The 17,518-nt window shown below is 36.0% G+C and overlaps 1 pseudogene; it reads left to right on the forward strand.

Moving 5' to 3' along the window:
- Window positions 1-7,553: 7,553 nt before the first annotated feature.
- On the forward strand, window positions 7,554-10,419 carry LOC129316955 (28S ribosomal RNA; annotated as a pseudogene).
- Window positions 10,420-17,518: the final 7,099 nt, after the last annotated feature.

A 17,518-nucleotide genomic window follows, 5' to 3' on the forward strand; every position in this document is an offset into this window, starting at 1 on the left:
AAAAAAGCCTCTATCATACATATTAAAGACTTTCTTTCTATTTTGTCCTTAATTTAATAGAGTAATGTTAAATGAGTCCTTTAGTAAATGTTATGTCATACTCAATTGTTTAAGTTATAATAAATTTTTATTATTAATACTTTTATTTTTTAAATTCATTTATATTAATTTGTTGAGTGCAAATAGCTTAAATATATATAAGGTTAAATATCTATTGAGTTGTTACTTACAGGGTCTCTATGCCTCTCTCCACTTGTGTCTGGTTGCTTCAATGTGTAGGTACTCATATTCTATAAAAAAAAGCAAGTAGGGAACGTTCAAAAGAATAAATATTTATTTAAAAAGGTGAGAGGTTAATGAGGGGCCAGAGGACTCGTGCGGGGTTGAGCGTGATAGAGGATAAGACGCTAAGTTAAGAAATAAGGCTGCAAAAACAGTACCACAGTATGTGACAGAGGCAATGGTGGAAATAATTTGTGTCCGTGCATGAAAGTACCCTAGCTAGCTATGTCCGCATGCAGACGCGTGTGCCGCTATAAAACCTCGCCACGTTCTTAAATCTTCACAGCCAAAAACCAGACTTCATTCTCTCTGCGACATCGCCCGACAAATTTAGCCAAACTTCATCTTATTTATTTTCATATTTACGATATAATTTTATTTTTATTTTTTTTGCTTGCTTATCTTGATATTTTTGTTTAATGTGTGTCTAATTATTTTCATAATAAATTTATTTTATTAGCATAAAAGTTTAGTCTTTTATATATTTATACTTAATTATTATTTCTTTTTTATATGTTTAACTAAGTTTTCTTCTTCTTTGTGATTTAAAAAAGAAAGCAAGTTTGTCAAATCATTAACAAAAGAATTATATTCATAGGCATGCGACTAAGTGAAATTTGTGTATTTTGATTCACATGCTAAAACACACATCATCATAATTATTATTCCGGGTCAAAAATAAAACTTTATTATTTAAAATCATATTTTGCTCTCCTTATTTCTTTTTATTAAGATGGATGAATTTCATTTAATTTTTATTTTAACTTGTGCATGATTCAATTTTCAGTGTGTTTTGAATATTTTATAGATGTTGTATGGATTTGTTTTTTATGAATTCTAATGAAAAATATTAAATTATATTAGTTTTCAATATTGGATAATATATTTCCTTTTTAATATTTTAATAATTTAAAATTTTCATGTTTATTTTCTTTTTCTTACTCACCCACTCTTTACTTTGCAATTTTATTTGTCTACATCATGTCTTCTCATTTTCGATGGGGAGTTATACCAACCAGGTGTCTTATTGAAATGGCATTGCAATATAAAAATGAGTACATGAATAGTTTAATTTTGAGTGTCATAGATGAGATTAGAAATCAATGGACAAATACCCTAAATAATATGTTAAACACTAACAAATTTAATCATAGAAAGGTTCGATGAAGAATTCAATTTTTATATTATGCTCTTTATTCGGCAAATGTAAGTTTTTTCCATAAACTAAATATTTATCATTTTAATACTTATAATTAATCATCATTTTATAATTTATACAAGAATCCTCTCTTTTGACTGCTATTGGTAATGCGAATGATGACCAACCATATTGATGGTTTATAAATGTTTTACAAATAATATTTCAAAATGAGTCGCAACAAAAAAGAGCTCCTATAGCACAGCAACTACAGCAGCAACAACAACCACAATTATGTTATGTTATGTAACCATGGTTATGTTGTTGTTGCTACAGTATAGCTATGTTATGTTGTTATGTAATTGGGGTTATGTTGTTGCTATGATTGCTGTGGTGGTGGTTGTTTTTGTAGTTGTTGTGCTATAGAAGTTCTTTGTTGTTGTTGCTTGTTTTGAAATATTATTTGTAAAGTATTTACTAACTATCCACGCAACTGACCATCGTTCGCATCATCAATAGTAGTCAAAACAAAGGATTTCTATATACATTATAAAATGATGGTTAATTATAAGTATTAAAATGATAAATATTAAGTTTATGGAAAAAACTTACATTTGTCAAATAAAGAGCATAATATAAAAATTGAATTTTTCGTCGAACCCTCCTATAATCAAATTTGTTAGTGTTTAACATATTATTTAGGGCATTTGTCCATTGATTTCTAATCTCATCTGTGACACTTAACATTAAACTATTCATGTGCTTGTTTTTATATTGCAATGCCATTTCAATGAGACACCTGGTTGGTATAACTCTCCATCGAAAATAAGAAGACATGATATAGACAAATAAAATTACAAAGTAAAGAGTGGGTGAGTAGAAAAAAGAAAATAAACATGAAAATATAAAACAATTAAAATATTAAAAAGAAAACATATTATTCAATATCCAAAATTAATATAATCTAATATTACTCATTAGAATTGATTAAAAAAACCAACTCATCTAACACTTATAAAAAATTCAAAACGAAACTAAAAATAAAATTGTCATGGACAAGTTAACATAAGAATTAAATAAAATTTATCTATCTTAATAAAGAAAAATATGAGTGCAGCACATAATTTTAAATAATAGAGCACTTTTTTTCCCAAAATAATAATAATAATTATGATGATGATGATGTGTGTTTTGATATATGTATCAAAATACACAAATTCAACTTAATCACATACCTATGAATATAATTCTTTTGTTAATAATTTGAAAAGCTACCTTTCTTTTTTTTTTTTAAATCATAAAGAGGAAGAAGAATTGATTAAACATATAAAAAGAGATAACAATTAAGTATGAGTATATGAAAAACTAAATTTTTATGCTGACATAACGAAATTTATTGTGAAAATAATTTGACACACTTTAAACAAAATAAATAAGCAAAAAAAAGATAAAAATACATGATAAATATGAAAATAAGCAAGATGAAATTTGGCTAAACTTGCTCGCAATGCACATAGAGAAAATGAAGTTAAGAAGAGTTAAAGTTGTAAATCATTTATTTTTAATAAAAATAATTTAATAATTTATATAAATTTATTAATGACAGAAAAGTCTCTAAAGACTTTAAGAGAATTATAACATTTTTAAAGACTAAATTATCATTTATATATTTTAAAAAAAATTTGTTATTTTCTCTAAAAAATACTTTCTAACAAGAATAGGAGGGAACATCATTGAAAGAAGTAATAAGAATAGATAAAAAAACACAAACAATTGCATGAGTGAAGATAACCACTAGCTACTAGTGCAATTACCTTTAACCACACCGTGCATCGCACGGGGAGATTAAACTTGTTATGCATAATTATAATTACAAAACTAATTTACATGCAAATCATTCAATATGATTCATGTAATACAAAATATACAGTATTTATAACTCATGAAGAAGAACTTGCAAATGTAAACCTAACATAGGTGTGATGATTGATCAAAGGAAATACAAAGGGAAAAAAATCAAAGGGATGGGAGGTGTAGGAATAAAAAAATACAGCGTAAATATACATGTGCTTTTGGACACAGACAATTGGTCTATTTCTTTGCAAAGCTCCCTCGGCTCTGAGTTTTCCCATATTGAAACAGAGATCTGTACCAGAAGAAGATGGAAGATATTGAGGAAGAAAGGAAAAATCAAGGGTTCCGAAAGGTATAGATCTATGGAAGCTAGACAAGAATTTAAGGATAAAGCTCGTGATATAAGACATCCAGGAGCTTTGTGGTAGAGAGACTAATGAGAACAACAGAGAGATTAAGGTAGAGAAGCTGATGGTGTGTTTCACAGCGAGTGTGGAAGCTGGCAGTGACCTAATACGTCCAGGCCTGCCACGGGCAAGTCCTGGCAGTACAAAAAGAGTCCTACCAGAACCAAAATGAAATCTACTCATTACATTTGTGATTTCTTAGTTTATTTAACTAAAAATCATCCCCCTTAACATGTTTGGGGGTCCGGCTATCGGAGTCGCCACCCGTGGCGGCCCGTGGAGGCTGCATTCTTCAGAGAAATCAAAAAATTCTAGAACATTCTATGGGTGTAAAAAAATTATGAAAATTGGAAGATTTCATACCTCATATCATGCCTAAAAATCTTGCAAAAAATCACACAAATTGGAGGTCTCTAGGTCCCTCAAAAGGGGTATTGTCATTTGAGCGAAAAGTATGTCTGTTCGTGCCAAAGTGAAAAAAGCCCATATTGCTCCTTAGGGGGGGCACCCAGCCCTGAGGGGGTCCCACCCTACTTTTTTATAGACCCTCAAGAACCACACGCACGTGTTTAATGCTTAAGCTCTTTAGCGCGTTGCATGATGCACGTTTAAATATATAATAGAGGTCCGGGCAAAGCTTGGGCAAAACCCCGGGCAAGCGTGTGGTAAATGTTGGCATGGTTTGGGCAAGCGCGTGACATGGTCTAGGCGAGCGTGTGGCAAGGTTCGGTAAAGAGTTGGAAGGTTTAGGGAAGTTCGGGCTCAGCCCCGGGCAAGCATTGGCAAGATCCGGGCAAAGCCCATGGCCTATGTTGGGAAGGTCATTGCAACTATTGGCAAAGCCCGTGGCCAGTGTTGGCATGGTTCGGGCAAGCCCATGGCATGGTCCGGCCGAGCATGTGGTAAGGTTCAGGCAAGGGTTGGAAGGTCCGGGAAAGCTCGAGCTCAACCCTGGGCAAGTATTGGCAAGGTCCAGGCAAAGCCCGCGGCTAGTGTTGGCAAGGTACGAGCATGAGGTGGAAGGTTTGGGGAAGCTCGGGCTTAGCCTTGGGCAAGCATTGGCAAGCCCCAGGCAAGGGGTGGAAGGTCTAAGGATGCTCGGGCAAAGGTCAGGGCAAGCACATGGCAAGGTTCGGGTGAGAGTGGGAAGGTTCGGGAAAGCTTGAGCTCAACCCCGGGCAAGCGTTGGCAAGGTCCGGGCAAAGCTAGTGGCCGGTGTTGGCAAGTTATGAGAAAGGGTTAGAAGGTTTGGGAGAGCTCGAGCCAAACCTCGGGCAAGCATGGGTAAGGTTCGGGCAAAGCCCGTGGCCTGTGTTGGAAAGGTTATCGCATGCGAGATTCCTCGATCACGCTGGTGAACAAGCTTGCTTTGTAGGCATTTGCCCAGGATTGGTTGGTAATAAAGAGCGAGGGATGGGTGTGGCTCAGTTTGTGAGGAAAATGATGGGCCTTTCTTATATTTGATTCCTGTTATATGCATGCGGACAAGCATGAGGGTTGGCATTTCATCGGCCTCCTCCGATTGCTTAGTATGAGGCAAGTCATGATGGGATTCTTTGTCGGGGGGCACTTCGTGGAACTTGCATGCTTAGGTTTCTCCCGTCCTGAGCGAGTCCCGAAGATGCGTGCTTAGGCATCTTCCTCTGTCTGCTTGGTAGCTTTTAGCGTGATGGGGTTTCTTGCCCGCGCTCGGTGCATGGCTGGTGGCCTCATTACCCATGGAGTTTGAATAATCCACTCACATGTTGGCAGGCAATCAGGCGGTGCATCCTCTCGACTATGATATGTCGCACAGGGCCCACCCTTCATGTTGCTTGATGAGCCTGCGTGGGGGCAGATTGTCGCGCGCGGTAATGTCCAGGGGTGTGGGAGGGGCTGGTGTTTTGTATCATGGCGGATGATCTCATTGCCTCAAATTTGATGGTTTCCTCAAATGTCCCAGCTCGACGTGTTGCTCATGCCTAGCGGTGTAGGGTCGGTGCCTCTTGTCCCTTCAATTTACTCGCCTCGCCCTTCGGGCTCGTAGGGAGTGGTTGATGAAGGGGTATTGGTCCGCTTGAATGCGCGGGCATGTGAGTGGTGCTTAGATTGTTTATGTTGGTTGGCTCCGTGCCCAAACATCGAACTGCCAAACACGCAATCGTCCTCATGTCTTGTCCCTTTGAAGTGTTGCGCCTCGGTTTTGATTCGGGGCTGTTCTTGTGTTGCTTATCACCGCTACGAAAAGCGATGGCTTTGTGAAGGTTCTCCATCCGTTGCCTCCTGAAGGGGCGTCGGAGGACTAGATAGCATTCCTCGTGCTCCCTCGAGCTGCCGACAGTTGATCAGGCCCTCAAGGTCATATGTTATGCTCTCGGATGCGGTGCTCTATGAGGATATGGGACGGGTGCCCTTGCTTGTCTAGGAAGAAGGCTTGACCTTCTAGAGGACCATCATGCCTGTATCGTTCCCGACGGGCTGGTGCACGAGCAGCACGTGGCGTCACGAAGATTCACTACCTGGTTGATCTTGCCAATAGTCATATGCTTGTCTCAAAGATTAAGCCATGCATATGTAAGTATGAACTAATTCAGATTGTGAAACTGCGAATGGCTCATTAAATTAGTTATAGTTTGTTTGATATAGCTACTACTCGAATAACTGTAGTAATTCTAGAGCTAATACATGCAACAAACCCTAACTCACAGAAGGGATGCATTTATTGGATAAAAGGCCGATGCGAGCTCTGCCCGTTGCTGAGATGATTCATAATAACTTGACGGATCACACGGCCCCAGTGGCCTACTATAGTAGTGATGGGTGACGGAGAATTAGGGTTCGATTTCAAGAGCGAGCCTGAGAAATGGCTACCACATCCAAGGAAGGTAGCAGGCACGTAAATTACCCAATCCTGACATGGGGAGGTAGTGACAATAAATAACAATACCAGGCTCATCGACTCTGGTAATTAGAATGAGTACAATCTAAATCCCTTAACGAGGATCCATTGGAGGGCACGTTTGGTGCCAGCAGCCGCGGTAATTCCAGCTCCAATAGCATATATTTAAGTTGTTGCAATTAAAAGGCTCGTAGTTAGACCTTGGGCTGGGTCAATCGATCCCCCTCCGATGTGCACCGATCGCTCATCCCTTCTGCCAGCGATGTGCTCCTGGCCTTAACTGGCTGGGTCGTGCCTCCGGTGTTGTTACTTTGAACAAATTAGAGTGCTCAAAGCAAGCCTACTATCACGATTTATCATTTTTCATGAGGTTAAGGAGCTCTGGAAAGTTTTAGAACCCTCCAGAAGGCTCTCAGGCAACCTTAAGAGTGCTAGAGAGTGCAAGAATATTCTAGAGAAGTCTACACAACTCTAGCCTCAATATTTTAATATTTGCTACTAGATCTTTCCATGTAAATATCTAGATATTTGTTGTAAATATCTAAGAGAGGATTCTAGAGAATCATTTGTAATCATAGGATCAATTCAATCTCCACCATCCATTAAGGAGGTAGAAAATATCTAGAACCAAGGGGGAGGCCTATAAATACCTTACCCTTCCTCATTTGTAACACACAACCTTTGAGTTCTCAAAGCAATACTACTCTCACATTCTCCAAGCTCTCTTCCAAATATCCTTTGCCCTCAAGCTTTCCCTTTCTTTAACTTAGCCAAGCATCCTCCTTTCATACGAGTCAGGCTTACTTAGCAACTTCCAGTGAAGATTGTCTAAGTGCCGCACGGGTCAAAAGACTAGCCTCGTGATATTACGCTCTGGATACATTAACATAGGATAACATTATAGGATTCTGATCCTATTGTGTTGGCCTTCGGGATCGGAGTAATGATTAATAGGGATAGTCGGGGGCATTCGTATTTCATTGTCAGAGGTGAAATTCTTGGATTTATGAAAGACGAACAACTGTAAAAGCTTTTCCAAGGATGTTTTCATTAATCAAGAATGAAAGTTAAGGGCTCGAAGATGATTAGATACTATCTTAGTCAAAGAGTGCTTGAAATTGTCGGGAGGGAAGTGGATGGGGGCTGCCGATGACTCGGGACGTGGGACTGACGTAGATTACGGTGGCGGCCCAAGCCCGTGCTGTTGACATGCCCGTAGTAACGTCGTTGCCGCGATTGTGGCTGGTAGCGCGTGCCATCATGGCGTGCCCCGACACCTGTGCGCTTTCGGTGTCGGCCCGCGAGCTCCCCATTCGGCCCATCTTGAAACACGGACCAAGGAGTCTGACATGTGTGTGAGTCAACGGGTGAGTAAACCCATAAGGCCAAAGGAAGCTGATTGGCGGGATCCCCCAGTGGGCTGCACTACCAACCAACCTTGATCTTCTGTGAAGGGTTTGAGTGAGAGCATGCTTGTCGGGACTCAAAAGATGATGAACTATGCTTGAGCGGGGCGAAGCTAGAGGAAACTCTGGTGGAGGCCCGAAGCAATACTAACGTGAAAATCATTCGTCTAACTTGGGTATAGGGGTGAAAGACTAATCGAACAGTCTAGTAGCTGGTTCCCTCCGAAGTTTCCCTCATGATAGCTGGAGCTCGAGTGCGAGTTCTATCGGGTAAAGCCAATGATTATAGGCATTGAGGGCACAACACCCTCGACCTATTCTCAAACTTTAAAGAGGTAAGACGATGCGGCTGCTCCGTTGAGCCATGCCACAGAATCGAGAGCTCCAAGTGGGCTATTTTTGGTAAACAGAACTGGCGATGTGGGATGAACCGGAAGCCAGGTTACGGTGCCCAACTGCACGCTAACCTAGATCCCACAAAGGGTGTTGGTCGATTAAGACAGCAGGACAGTGGTCATGGAAGTCGAAATCCGCTAAGGAGTATGTAACAACTTACCTGCCGAATCAACTAACCTCAAAAATGGATGATGCTGAAGCACGTGACCTATACCTGACCGTCAAGGCAAGCACCAGGCCTCGATGAGTAGGAGGGCTTGACGGTCGTCATAAAACCTCGGGCATGAGCCCAGGCGAAGCAGCCATCGGTGCAAATCTTGGTGGTAGTAGCAAATATTTAAATAAGAACTTTGAAAGCTGAAGAGAGGAAAGGTTCCATGTGAATGGCACTTGCACATGGGTTAGTCGATCCTAAGAGATGAGGAAAGCCCGTCTGATAGTGTGTGATATGCGCACTTTAAAAGGGAATCGGGTTAAAATTCTTGAACTGGGTGGTTAACGGCAACGTTAGGGAGTCTAGAGATGTCGATGGGGGCCTCGGGAAGAGTTCTCTTTTCTGTTTAATAGCCTGCCTGCCCTGGAAACAGCTCAGCTGGAGGTAGGGTCCAGCGGTTGGAAGAGCACCGCACATCACGTGGTGTCCGGTGTGTCCCCGGCAGCCCTTGGAAAATCCAGAGGACCGAGTGCCTCAACGCCCGATCGTATTCATAACTGCATTAGGTCTCCAAGGTGAACAACCTTTAGTCAATGGAACAGTGTAGGCAAGGGAAGTAGGCAAAATGGATCTGTAACCTCGGTAAAAGGATTGGCTCTGAGGGTTGGGTACGGGGGTCCAGCGACGAACCCGTCGGCTGTCGGTGGACTGCTCGGGCTGCTCCCGCAGCGAGAGCAAGTTACCGCGTGTCGGCCGGGTGACGGACTGGGAATGGGCCCTTTGGGGTCCCTTCCCCTGGCGTCAAACAGTCGACTTAAAACTGGTACGGACAAGGGGAATCCGACTGTTTAATTAAAATAAAGCATTGCGATAGTCCCTGCGGATGCTGACGCAATGTGATTTCTACCCAGTGCTCTGAATGTCAAAGTAAAGAAATTCAACCAAGCGCGGGTAAACGGTGGGAGTAACTATGACTCTCTTAAGGTAGCCAAATGCCTCGTCATCTAATTAGTGACTCACATGAATGGATTAACAAGATTCCCACTATCCCTGTCTACTATACAGCGAAACCACAGCCAAGGGAAAGGGCTTGGCAGAATCAGCGGGGAAAGAAGACCCTGTTAAGCTTGACTCTAGTCTGACTTTGTGAAATGACTTGAGAGGTGCAGGATAAGTGGGAGCCAAAAACGGTGAAAGTGAAATACCACTACTTTTAACGTTATTTTACTTATTCCGTGAATCGGAGGTGGGGCAACGCCCCTCTTTTTGGACCTAAGGCTCGCCTGGCGGGTCGATCCAGGCGGAAGACATTGTCAGGTGAGGAGTTTAGCTGGGGCGGCACATCTGTTAAAAGATAACGCAGGTGTCCTAAGATGAGCTCAACAAGAACAGAAATCTCGTCTGGAACAAAAGGGTAAAAGCTCGTTTGATTTTGATTTCTAATACGAATACGAATCATGAAAGTGTGGCCTATCAATCCTTTAGTCCTTCGAAATTTAAAGCTAAAGGTGTCAGAAAAGTTACCACAGGGATAACTAGCTTATGGCAGCCAAGCATTCATAGCGACGTTGCTTTTTGATCCTTAATTCACAACCATGCCAATATATATAGAGCTCTAAAATAATTATGATTTAATATATAATAAATAAATTAGTCAATGTAATTTATATTTATTTTTTTAAAATTTATTTAATTTAAACATAACATTTCTACATTATTTGTTTAACTATTTTCATAATTATTTAAAGTTTCTTAAATTGAGAGGGAGAGAATATAAAATTAGGTTATAAAAGAAAATTAATAAATTTATTTTTTAAAATAATTAAAAATAAAAATTAAAGTATCTTATAATATTTAACAAAATATTCATAATTGTGTTAGAAATTAGATTAAAGTATAGGTTTTGAAAATAAAGGAGAGCTCTCTATAATTTTAACAAAATAGAGGGGTGGTCATTGTAATTTACTCAATTACTTAATATTTATCGTGAATAAAAGTTTTTAAATTAAAAACAAGAACAATAACATGGATAGCAACCATGCACCCTTCTCCTTTCTCCAAAAATCCATCCTTTGTTTTTTTTGCACTGAGTGTTTTGTTTCTTTTACTTTATAAGTTGTACTATTTGTTTCTTTTCTTCTTTATAGGTTGTGGGGGTATTGATATGTGCCTCACTATCAATATCATTATCATTTTTGTATTTAAACTAAGTTTCTTTTTGAAAGGCTGTACGTTGCCATGTCGCTGTTATATTTTCCTTGGTTATTTGCATTTGAACTTTTAAAACTCATGACACAAAGTTTAGGTGATAAAAGCTTATTCATTGTTTTAAGTCAGAATGCTTTAGGCTGGAACTTAAACATAATTTTAGTGAAGTCAAGATTAAGCCAAGCACCCAATTAAATGCAAAGAAATCAAAAGTCACACTAAAATAATTAAGATGAAAAAAAAGCTTAAAATAAAAAAGGCATTGTTAAGGAATGAATAACAAAAACAAAAATTGAAGGCCATACATTCAAGATGAAACGCTATGAAACACAATCATTTGCCCAAGCATAGAGAAGAGAAGGCATAAGCAAGAAGATGCAACCCAATTTGATGAGACTATGAAACAATCATTTCCAAAAGTGTAGAGAAGGAAAGGAATAAGCTAGAAGATATAACCAAATTTTTTAGAATGCAATAATAACTTGACCAGAGTCAAGACACATTAGAAAGTAGCCACAACAAAATAAACCTCCAATTAAACACCAACATTTAAATAAGTCAAACCATAACAATTGAAATTGAAATCAGGGGGGAAATCAAATCTCAAAATAAAAAATGAACCATTTAGGAATGAATAAACCTCTTATCTGGAATCACTTCCTTTCACTCACAACAACCCACAAAAAGAAAAGCCATGATCTTTTCACCTTTGTCAAAAAACTCAATATGAAATAGTGTCGAAATGCTTTTAGAAAAAAATGTACAAGGACAAACTATTTGTGAACTTGTAGGCAACTCATTGAGACTCCTAACAAGTTGCAACAAAATAAGCTACATACTAAGCTTCAAGATACTAAGCATCAAACCAAAACAAATGAAATAGCTCAAAAGGATCATTTCAATTAAGGGGCATTCTAGATGAGACACTACGGATCACAAAATAATTTCCAAGAATGCATAGAAGAAAAAGGATAAGCAGGACAAGAATGAATAAACACCTATGGAAGCTAAGAAGAGGAATAAAAACTTTAATCAAGTGTGACTGGGGAAAGAGGGAGAGAAGTTGCTGCACTCACTATTGGGAATGCAAACACACCCACAAACCAACGACAACAAACCACTGTCGGGAATGCCAAGATAAAGCTGACAGTCAAAGCTATTGGAGATACACCAAATTGCAGACAAGAACACTACAACCACACTGTAATGACAATGGAGACACACACAGCTCAGGCGACATGCGAGGGTAGAGAGACAGAGCACACATCACGACTGAAATAAGGGAAATGATGTTTTTTTTAATTTGAATAAAGGGCAAAAGCATCATTTCCTTAAATTCCCTAATGACAAAAAGATCTCAAGAGACTCTAGGAGAATTATACCATTTCATGGGACCAATCTATCAATTAGACAATTTAAAGGCACTTTAATGTCATTTTCCTAAATAAATAAACTATGTTGTTAAATAAATAAGGTCCCATGTATAGACTTTCTTGCCTCTCCCTCTATGTAAGTCTTCATGCTCTATTACTGAAAAGACAAGTAAGAAAGGTTAAAAAGATAAATAAATATTTATTTAAAATAGGTACCTAATTTTATTTTAAATGTGTTGTTACCAAGATGAATGTGTTAACCTTTTATACTTGTACTCTTCTTCTATTTGATATAAGAAAATTTTGAAATCAAAATAAAAAATAATTTTGTATAAAGTTGTGCCACATATATAAACTAGATTTTTTTCCTAGTGCGATGCACAGGATATGGTATTTTTAGGAAGCTATGTTTATTATGTTTATGGTAATGAATTATATGGTACATATAAAATTAGTTAGATTTAATGATTTAGTTATTTTTATATATAAGTAATTTACATATTACGCACTTCAATACTATATTAATTGTACAGTATCAATATAAAAAAAGGAGAAATATCAATTTGTTTCACTCACAACCAATGTTTCTTATCTTATTAATTAAACTTGCTTCAAATTTGTTTTTCTTGATGATTTAATATTTTTTATTCAAAGTATAACTCATTCCAATTTTATTTGGTGAAAGGCATTGCAAATTTGTTGCACATGAAACTCTTTTGCCTATATTACCTACCCCTCTGTTATTTTTCTTTTTCCTTGGATGATTTTGTTTATTTTTTTGATTCCTTGGTTCTGCATTCACACACACACATTTGCACTTATGGTTATGATGGAGTTCAAGTTTATATATTTTAAATTTTAATTATCTTTGTAAAATTCACTATGCTAGATTGGATTTTCTAATTTATGGTGCTAAATTTTCTTATGTTTTGGATTAGATAGACTGAAGGGTTATGCAAAATGATATTACCAAGGATTTGGAGCATTTCATGTAATGTAAAGCATCACTCTAGAAGACAATGAATGAAAGTGTTTATAGATTAATGTGGATTAGATTGAAAAGGCCCCATATTAGGTTTATTTATGTGATTATTTTTATACATAAGTAGTTTACTTGTATCTAAATATTATGTTAATTGTGTAGTATTAATTTCAAAAATGAGTTATACCATTTTACTGCACATAGAATTAGTATTTTTTTAAGCTCACATCAAATATTTTTCTTGATAATTTAAATATTTTTTATTTAAATAGTGATTTAAATATCTATTTTTTAAAATAATTGTTGGGTAATTAATTTTGAATTTCAAACTATAGAGTTGAGTTTTATCATTTGTAAAAATTAAATTCATAATTTTATTATAAATTCTCCATTTATATTTTTATTACAAGTTTGACATTTATAATAAAAAAGTAGAGAGATTAAAACATAATTTTAAAAATACAATTGATTATATTTGTTTGCAACATTCAATGTTAGCAACTTCAATATTTTAAGCCCACATCAAATATTCAATGCCGTCATTTTGTTGCACATAGAACCAGTATTTTTTTTTAAACTCACATCAAATGTTTTTATTGACATTTTCAATTTTTTTATTTAAATGATGATTTAAATATCTATTATTTAAAGCAATTGTCAGGTAATTCATTTTGAATTTCAAATTGTAGAGTTGAGTTTTTATCATTTGTAAAAATTAAATTTATAATTTTATTACCAATTCTTCATTTATATTTTTATTACAAGTTTGACATTAAAACATAACTTTAAAACTACATTGATTATAGTTGTCTACAATATTCAATGCTAATAACTTCAATATTTTAAAATAAAATTTTAATTTTTTTAAAAAATAGTTGATTTACTATAGAATTATAGTGATTTATCTTAAATTTGAATTCGTTAAATGACCTAAGTCTATTCATTTAATTAGTATATCAATTATATCATTGAATAATATTAATACTTGAAAATTATCAAAATGTATTTCTTTATACAATTTTAAAATAACTCTTAGGATGGCACATTTATTGTCTTTTTTAAAAAGGGAGAATTTTATTTAAGGACTTGAGAAGAACATATTTTCTGGTAGGTCTCAAAAGATTCTAAAACTTCAATTCAGTCCTCAGGGATTAAATTTAAAATAAGTTGAATATGGAAAAGATGAAAATACCCTCAATTAAAATATTAAAAAAAACCACTAGCTATAGTCATTGAAGCCCCACCGCCAATGATGGCAACCACTGGACTTCCATCACTGGAGCTTCAGCTGCCAGCTGGACCACCATTAGCGGTAGCTAGAGAATTATGGAGAATTAATTTTTTCAAAGGTGGCTAAGGTGGGTCTAGAACTCATAACCTTTGGTTCACCAAAAAGTTTTAAACCACCAAGCCATTCAACCTATTCAATTTTATTATGCATAAAATTATATATATAGTAAATCTTATTTCCAAACCACTTGATTATTACTTTACTTGCTAATTGCATAGCTTAACGTGTTAATACCTTAACAAGACTTGTTAATTAATTAAATTTCCTTGTTAACCCATGACTCCAGCAACAGAACTAAAATTACTTGTTAATTCCTTAATTACACTTGTTAATGCCTTAACAGGACTTGTCAATTACTTAACTTTCTTTTATTAAGTTCGTGTAACATCCTCAATTTTAAACTAAATTAAATAAGCCTAATTAGATTAATTAAGTGTGTTAGTGAGATGTGTGGCCAAAGAGGCCTAACGGGCATGTTTGGTTTCAATTTTAACCCTAAATACGGGTTTGAAGAAGAATCAGGTTACTCAGAAATAAAAGAGGAAGAAATTTTGAAAGGGGAGAGTTTGTGCAACATGCCGCAACTTTTGGATAAGCTGTCATGATCTATGTATGACAACATGCCTGGGGAAAGGCTTTTTATGCCATGGGCCACGATGCATAGTCACATTTTTACTATCATAAGTCAGGAAATGAAGTAGAAAACAGAGAAAAAACAAAGGAAGTCAAGAGAGAGGAGAAACAGCAATGCTAGGGCTTGGAGAAACTAAGTATTAGGAGTATTTTGGAGTTCCTAAATATCAAAGGTAAGCTTCCTTATTTAATTCTTTCTCTCTTCTTCCATTTTCTTAATGGTAGAAGTTAGGGTTTGATTGATAATGATAATTTTCAGTCCATAGAGGCTATAGGTCCAAACCTATTGACTTAAATAGAGTTAATAGGAGTAGATTGAGCTAAGAAAACTTAATGAATATATGATAGTTAGTGGTTGTAGGACATTAAATGTCTGAAATTCCTCATAAATAAATTTGTTGGAAACAATATAGTCCCATTAATGACCATTAAAGAGCTCAATGATATTAATGAGGGTTAAAGGAAGCTAAGAAACCTTATAGGTACTTTGACATGAGTCAAAAATGAATCTTGAGTATAAGAAGTGTGGAATTATTAGTGAAAATGAGCCCAAATGTGGATATTGATGAATTGCATTGTAAATGCTTGTAGAATGACCATATTTGGCACCATTCTAGCTTCTTGGAAGCTTTGGAAGTGAGTATTTGAGAGGTAAAACCTTTGACCTCTCAAAGGTTTAAGGTAACCTGGGTAATTATATCTTATGCTTTTGTGTGTTAATTAGTTTATTAATTAATGATTGATGATTGAAATGTGTAAAATGAAATGAAATGCAAGTGTAGCATGAATTGATTGAGAATCCACAAGGTTGATTTTGTGAGTTCTATGACTTGTTATGTGAAATTCTTGAAAAACAATATTACTGGATTTTTGTATTACATTTTATTAGGAGTTCAATGATTTTGTGGTTAGTTAAGTATAATGAATTCTTGTTAATGAAGTTCTATGAATATATATATGTTTATGAGAAGTTCAATGATGTTTAAAATAGTGGAGTTCAATAATTGTGAATGATTAAGGAAATGATTGTGAAAATATAGATTTCCATGAATTGGTAGTTGAAGTTCAACGATGTGAGTTATGATAAGGTACAATGACTATGTACTTGAGGAGTTCAATGACCTATGTGTTGTGGAGTTCCATGATGAGTGTTAAATGTAAATTATTGCATGAATATGCATTACATGATCATGAAAAGCGGGATTTCACTTAGAAAGAGGAGTGAATAATTAAATCCATGTGGTAGGGCTTCCATCTGAGTGATGGCTTGCTCGAATTGATTATATTTACATTGTCCCACTTATTTAATGAAGGATTGTTCCATTGGTTCAATGAGAGACTCGAACCTAGCTAGCTATCCACTGGTTCAATGAGGAAGTTAGTTTAGGGAGTATGGCACCCCATAGTGTGAGAAAAAGGAGGAAACCATGTTTTAAAATTGAGTTAGGTGAGCCTTGGCTAGGTAATCCCCTCACAAGTGTTTAGGCTAGGGAAGTTATGGATTATAGACTATTCCATTGTATTATAGCCCATGGTTTCATGCCAGAGGAACAAGAAGGATATAAGGGAGGCATGATCATGCATATAGTGAGTAAGGACACATAGTTGTCTATATTGTCACCCTAATGATGATAATCATGAGTTGAGTTTTAATTACTTTTGAGTATATGTCAATGAATTGTGTGACAAACTTTCTTTGATATGAAAATTATTAAAAAGCATTATTTCCTAAATATGTGCTATTATGCTTCAAAATGTGAAATTAAACTCTTCAACTTTTTATATGGTTTGAAGAATTAATTTTAATTTCCACTTGCATTTAAACTAATTGACATGCATTAGTATGAGTTAGTTGAATCTTGGTTACTAAGTGATTGTATTCACTCCACTATCTTCAATATTACAGGAAATAGTTCAAGAGGATCGGATAGAGGAAAGCACCCAAAGGCTTAGGATTGCGATCTTATTTAGTATGCCTCTTTATTTTTGAGTCATTATGTGTTTGTGAGTTTTTAGTATATTTTGGGCCCTAGGGAGTAAGTTGATTATATGTGTTATATGTGATAGGGCCAAAATACTAATGCTAGTAAGAGTTGAGCACATTATGTGTTAATTATGGATTACTTGATGAAAATGTGCTTAAACTCCCCCTTGTATGTTTTAGAGATTAAAGGGTTCAGTAGTGAAATTGTGATCTATAAGTGTTTAATGTGATATGGTTTATTGTGAGTTAGTTTTGATGTTTAGCATGTGATCAAATTAGTATCAATGGCTATTGGCTTTTGGTAAATGAATTGGACACTTAGTTTTGCGAAAATTGTTGAAAAAGTGAAAGTTTTGAAAAGAGTGTCCCAATTTTGATAGATTAATAATTTGATTATGCAACTAAGGCCATTAGTTAGAATTTGGAAAGAGCTTTCTGTAAACATCTAGTTTGTGTCAATTGGACATCAGACGAAGAATTGGGGCGGGTCGGAAGTTTTCCCAAAAGCTATCAAATTGACAGTAGAATTTAC

The sequence above is a fragment of the Prosopis cineraria genome, unplaced genomic scaffold, assembly GCF_029017545.1.
Source record: "Prosopis cineraria cultivar Desert tree isolate PC_DT_omini unplaced genomic scaffold, ASM2901754v1 PC7, whole genome shotgun sequence".
Classification (NCBI taxonomy): Eukaryota; Viridiplantae; Streptophyta; class Magnoliopsida; order Fabales; family Fabaceae; genus Prosopis; species Prosopis cineraria.